This window comes from Callorhinus ursinus, unplaced genomic scaffold (genome assembly GCF_003265705.2).
Source record: "Callorhinus ursinus isolate GAN/ISIS: 27379988/994484 unplaced genomic scaffold, GSC_fseal_2.0 scaffold19, whole genome shotgun sequence".
In the NCBI taxonomy this organism is placed as follows: domain Eukaryota; kingdom Metazoa; phylum Chordata; class Mammalia; order Carnivora; family Otariidae; genus Callorhinus; species Callorhinus ursinus.
In genome coordinates, this window is record NW_027397081.1 from 34,520,021 (window position 1) to 34,526,877 (window position 6,857).

General features: G+C 36.5%; 1 pseudogene; it reads left to right on the forward strand.

The window, feature by feature from the left end:
- The first annotated feature begins 620 nt into the window (after positions 1-620).
- On the forward strand, positions 621-1,166 carry LOC112840410 (ubiquitin-conjugating enzyme E2 L3 pseudogene; annotated as a pseudogene).
- The last annotated feature ends 5,691 nt before the right edge of the window (positions 1,167-6,857 follow it).

Here is a 6,857-nt window from a genome sequence, read left to right on the forward strand (position 1 = left end):
CCCAGGCACCCCCAAAATTCAGCTATTTGGATGTTTACTCTGCCCAATTTATTGGATGACATTCTTAATTACACACAGGAGGGAAATACCAATTTTTCACAAAATATACAATAACTGGAATACTGAAAGAATGAAAAATTTTACTTGCTTCCCACTTCAGGGAAGACAGAATTTAAATTTTTACCTAGCAAAAGATAACTGCCAACTAGAAGAAAAATTATTTTGCAGAAAATAAAAAATAAGAGACACAATAATCTTAACAGCATAATATCTATGTTTACTAAATGATTAAAAATAGTTTAGACTTGCAAAAAGACAGGAAATATACACCATTAGTAGTCACTAGAAGTATATACCAAGATGACCCAGATGTAAGAGTTTACAGACAAAAACTTTCAAGAAACTTAAATATCTGTTTAAGAACTTAATTGGGAAATATAAATAAAATAAATAAGAATCTGGTCACTATTAGCTGAAAAATGGAAACTAAACATGAAAATGGATATTCTAGACCTAAAAATGAAATACATAAATTGCAGATTTCAACAGTAGGCCTTAACAACAGATGAAAAATGCAAAAAAAAAAAAAAAAAGATTTGCGAATTTGGACCAGATCCAAGATGGCGGCCAGCAGGAGGCTGATGAAGGAGCTTGAAGATATCCGCAAATGTGGAACGAAAAACTTCCCTAACATCCAGGTTGATGAAGTTAATTTATTGACTTGGCAAGTCCTTATTGTTCCTGACAACCCTCCATATGATAAGGGGCCGTCAGAATCGAAATCAACTTTCCAGCAGAGTACCCATTCAAACCACCGAAGACCACATTTAAAACAAAGATCTATCACCCGAACATCGATGAAAAGGGGCAGGTCTGTCTGCCAGTAATTAGTGCTGAAAACTGGAAGCCAGCAACCAAAACCAACCAAGTAATTCAGTCCCTCATAGCACTGGTGAACGACCCCCAGCCCGAGCACCCACTTCGGGCTGACCTTGCTGAAGAATACTCTAAGGACCGTAAAAAATTCTGTAAGAATGCTGAAGAGTTTACAAAGAAATACGGTGAGAAGCGACTTGTGGACTAAACTCTGCCGCGACCGATTCCAGCGAGTGTGAGCGGAGACCCTGCAAAGCAGGACTCTGTGGAAAATTGACACGTGCGGCTGCCTGGCGTTTGCTTGTGGCAGTTACTAACTTTCCACAGCTTTCTTAATCAAAAGCGGTCTAGGTAACCTGTAAAGAAAGGATTAAAAATTTAAGATGTTCTAGTTCTGCTTTCTTTGTTTTAAAAATCACTGCTTCAATCTACTTTAAAAGAATGGTGTTTCTTTTCTTGTCCAAATTGATCCAAAACCTTCAATTTACATTTAGCCCTTAAGGTTAAGGGAAAAAAGAAAAAAAAAAAAAAAAAGGTTGCAGTTCCCTTTCTTCCCCTGCCCTTGCAACTCCCACTTTCTTGCATTTGGTTTATTTTTCACTCATTCACTTCCCCCAGATCCAGGGCTATCTCCTCCGCAAAGAAGAGACCGCTCCTGGCAATTCTGGTGGCTTCTCTACTCCCATGTTGCACTGCCCTGTGTGGGAGTTGGTTCAATTTCTCCTGGCTCCAATTTATAACATCCTTTAAAAAGAATTTAAAAACAAGCAAACCACCACTCACCACCCCACCACCTTCCCCTCACCACCAAAACAAAACAAAACAAAAACCAGCCATGAAAAGGGAGGCCCAGTTCTTCTGTAAAAATCTGGCCGGTGTTACCACAATAACATTGGTTAAATGGGCAAACCCTGATGTCTGTGTGCGTGATTGAACTTCAGCCTGGCCTGGCCTACTTGGGGAAACCCAGGTCTGTGGCAACCCCAAGGGAGGGCCTGCCGACCAGAGGATGCTGTGCACTTGTGTGAGGAATTTCTCGCCAGAGAGGCTCCTGCGGCCAAAGGTTGACGCTCCTCCCTGCAGCCGCTGTAGAAGACGTGCTGGTCATTGTGGACAACGCCGAAGCCAGAACCCCCATGTGAAATTCCACACTCACCTGCCTCTGAGCTCCATCTGAATGTGCCACGGAGCTCGCTCTCCCAGCTTCTCAGTGCAGCGCAGCCCCACTGCGACCCTCCCTCGGCACAGTTTGACCCTTTGTGGGGTTGGAATTGGCGGGACTTGGCTGTAGCCAGCAACAGTCTGGGGTTGCCGGTGCCCTGCTGGCCCGTTCTTTCAGAGGAGCTGGCCAGCCCCAGAACAAGGTGGCCTTCCCTCTCCCTCTGGACTCACAGCCTCTGCAGAGTCAAGCTCCACTTGAAGCTCACTCAGTAATATCCTTTACATGTGTTTTATATTGTTTTGACTGTCCTTTTTTGTAGAAATAAAATTGACCTTAGAATTTATCATCAAATGAACTTGTAAGGATTTGAATGTTAATGTCTTTTCAAAGCAAGCAGGACTGCCCCTGAAATCGAGAATGCGGGTCACTGATACGCAGAGGAAGCCGATGGTCCAAACGCCCTATCACCAACTCCTCTTCTGCCACTGGCAGCTGCCCTTCTTGGTTCTCAGGGGGGAACTAGATTCTGTGGAGAAGATGAGGTAAAGAAACTGCTTTCTGTTTTTAGTTCTCTTACTTGGGATCTATCCAGGGCTTTACAGACCTGTAAGATGGTTTCACCTGTTCAGAGGTGGGTGTGATGGGTAGGTTAGGCAGCATAATGTTGTTTAGTTGTCCAGGTGCATGGCCCCTGTGGTGTGTCAATGAACTCAGCTTCTTTAGTCCTAGGTACGCCAGGGGCAGGTTCTGGAGACTCCCGTGTGCCCAGGAACGCAAGAGTGTCAGGCCAGTGTTTCCACATCTGTCTCTTCATTAGCAGAAAGGTGATGATGGACTTTTATTTCACTCACATGCAGATTTGTAATAAAATGCCAAATTCTGTCAGAAGCTATACAAAAAAAAAAAAGATTTGCGAATTTGAAAAATACATAAACATTAAATATACAATCAAAAACGGAAAAAATACTGAAAAAATAGAGTCCCAGTGAGCTAAAATCATATACCCTAACAAATATATAATTGGAGCAAAAAAGCCAGGAAGAGAAAGAATGAAAAAAAAAATTTAAAAAGGTGGATAGAAATTCTCAAAGTTGATATGAAAATTGAATAGAAATACAAAAATTTCAGCTAATCAGGATTAAAAAAAATGCCTAGGAAATTATAGTCAAACAGATGAAAAATTCTAAGCCATCATAGAAAAATGTTACATGATTACAACAATGACAAGAAGCCAGGAAAGTATCAAAAGATAAATAAAAACAAATGATATATATATGAAATTAACACAAAAATGTGAGAATTATGTCCATGACATATTAATAATTATATTAAATATAAACAGGAGAGTGTGAGATAGGATTAAAAACAAGACCTAATTGTATGCAGATCAAAAGAAAAAACTTTAAATTCAAAGACACATATAACTTGGAAGAAAATGGATAAAATACACATAAAACTTCAAGGGCACCTGGGTGGCTAGGTTGGTTAAGTGTCTGCCTTTGGCTCAGGTCATGATCCCAGGGTCCTGGGATTGAGCCCCACATCGGACTCCCTGCTCATCAGGGAGCCTGCTTCTCCCTCTCCCTCTGCCTGCCACTCCCCCTGCTTGAGCTCTCTCTCTCTCTCTCAAATAAATAAATACAATCTCTAAATATATGAGCATGAGAAATCTGAAGTAGCTAAATTAATATCAGACAAAATGAACTTTAATCCAGAGTATTACCAGAATTAAGGACACATATTATGAAAATGACATAACCAATGTACTAAAGTAACAGGTTATGAAAATAAAATAACCAATGTACTAAGAAGATATAAGAATCCTACACATGAGTGTACCTAACCACACAGCTTCAAAATTCATAAAGCAAGATTAGATACAACTAAAGATAAAGAAACAAACAAATTCAGTGTAGTAAAATCTCACTCAGTGATTGAATGAGATTTAGACAAAAATCAGTAACAGAAACAATTGGAATAACACTATCACACAAACTTGATATAATTGATGTTTATATAACAGTATCCCCCAAAACTGAAGAATATACATCCTATCAGTATACATGGAACATTCACCATTCATCAGGATAAAACACACAGTGGCCTACAGAGCAAGTATTAATAGAAGTAACATAATATTAATCATAGAATATGTTTTCTAGCTACATGGTAATAAAATGGAAATAACTTATAATAGGATATTTGGAAAAATCTCTGAAAAATGCTTAAGTCATATAAAATAGTGTGAATTGAATGATTTTAAAAAAAGAGATATCAAAGTGTGGAGGATGCTGGACAACGCCGAAGCCAGAACCCCCATGTGAAATTCCACACTCACCTGCCTCTGAGCTCCATCTGAATGTGCCACGGAGCTCGCTCTCCCAGCTCCTCAGTGCAGCGCAGCCCCACTGCGATCCTCCCTCGGCACAGTTTGACCCTGTGAGCAAGGCTCAAAGGAAAGTTTATATCTTTTAACACTCCTTGTAGGAAAGTAGAATGGTTTAAATTCAATTATCCAAATCTATTTTTATATTTTTATATTTTGTATTTATATATTTTATATTTTCATATTTATATAAAATTGCAAAAGACTTAGAATCGTCAAAAAGTGGATTGATATTAGGGGATTTTCCTTGACTGACTTTAAGACTTTCTACATAGCTTCAAAAACAAATCACTATGGTATTAGCAAAATGATAGATGATGGATCAAGGGAATTGAGTCCAGAAAAAAACCTGCATTTACATAGTTAATTGATATTTGACCAAAACACTGATGCAGTTCAGTGGTTATAAAGATTCATTTCAACATATTATACTGAAATATCTGGATAACTATATAGGAGGGAAACAAATCTGAACACTTTCTTCATATCATAAACCAAAATTAATTTACAAAAGAATCATAGAACTAATAAGAAAAACTTAACTACAAAGTTTATGAAATAATTATTTATGATCTGTAGGTAAGCAAAATTTCTTAACTGATAACTATAAAAATTTTAAATATGTTTCATCAAAATCAAAGACTTTTGGTTATCTAAAGACAGTGTTACAAGAATGAAGAGTCAAGCCAGTAATTGGGAATAAAATATGCACAATACCTACATTTGCAAAGGATTCATAACTAATATTTACAAATAACTTATTTTTAATGAAAAGGATAAGTTCACCAATAGAAAAAAAGCAAAAGATCTAAAAAGACATTTCACAAAGCAAAATATGCCATTAGGGAAGTAAAAATGTTCCCCCCATCAGGTAATTCTAAGCCAAAACCTAAGTGAGTTATTTTTTCATATCCATCAAAATGGCTACAACTAAAAGACTAAAAAAAGCAAATATTGGCAAAGATAAGGGATAGCTGGAACTTTAATATATTGCTAAGTGAAGTGACCACTTTGAAAATAGTTTTGCAATTTCTTATATATACATATGTACAGATGACTCAGAAATGTCTGCCCTAGGTATATATCCTCCCAAAGCAAACTCATTTGTTATTTTTGGTACCATATATTACTTTTAGTTGTCATAGAACTTCATATAAATGTACTTCACACAATAGATACTGTATTCTTCTGTAGATGGCTATTTCACTCAGCATAATATCTGTAAAACTCATTCATTTTCCTGGACAGCCAATAATTTTTAATTCGTTTTTTATTGTTGAGTAGTTTTTCATTGTATGATCACACAATTACACATCCTTTCTCCAACTGGAGAATGTGTTGACTATTCTAGTTACTGATTATCATGGATAAAATGGGAAAAATATTGAAGTCTCTTTAAGATGTATGTATGATGCTTCTCTTAATATAAAGAGATAAATAAGTATAGGAATAAATAAACATCTCTCTACCATCAATTATCATCTAATTTCCTAGCTCTGTGAGTTGAAAGAATGAGAAGCAATGATTCATAGTGAAAAGCACACCTATCACCCAGATCTCGGTTTTCAAATACTATTATCCAGTCAGAATAACTAAGGTTCCTTAGAGAAAAGCCTGATATAAGAGATAAAGAAGAGAAATAGAAGATAAGCCTAAAAGTAAGGAAGTGCTCAAAGAATCATGGGGCTATCAAGAAATACGGGCCAAATCTGGGAGAATTTGAGCATCATAATAAATAAACACATTAGCCATTATAACTTATTGAAAAATTAGATTCCTTACATTGATTTTGGATTTTTAAGAGATTCATTATCAGTCTTTCAACTTTTCTGTAAATTCAAAATTATATTGAAATTACAATTTCAAAAAAATTAATAGTCCATTTTTTCCTGTATGGAATAAATCATAATAAAAAAAGGTAAACTTATTTGATGAACACTTTAAATCTTTTTAAAGAACATAGAACACCATCTCCATAAATGATAAATCAAGACCTGGTAATGGAGAGAAGACAGAAATCATAAAATAGCAATATTTTATCACTTATTCAATTTTATACAATTATAAAAAACTAAGAAAATAAATTTTTTTTAAATTTTTTTTAAAGATTTTATTTATTTATTTGACAGAGAGAGAGGGAGCACAAGCAGGGGGAGTGGCAGGCAGCGGGAGAGAAAGAAGCAGTTTCCCCAAGGAGTGGGAGCCCAATGTGGGGCTCCATTCCAGGACCCCAGGATCATGACCCAAGCCAAAGGCAGTCACTTAACCAACTGAGCCATCCAGGCACCCCAGAATGTTTTATTTGTTAAATAAGCAAATATAATGCACTTCAATTTATATGAAATACAGTCAACATTTGGGAATAACTCCAAATTTTGGAAATACTAATAAAGCATGGATTTGATTAGAAGATACAAAAAATACTAAAATTGT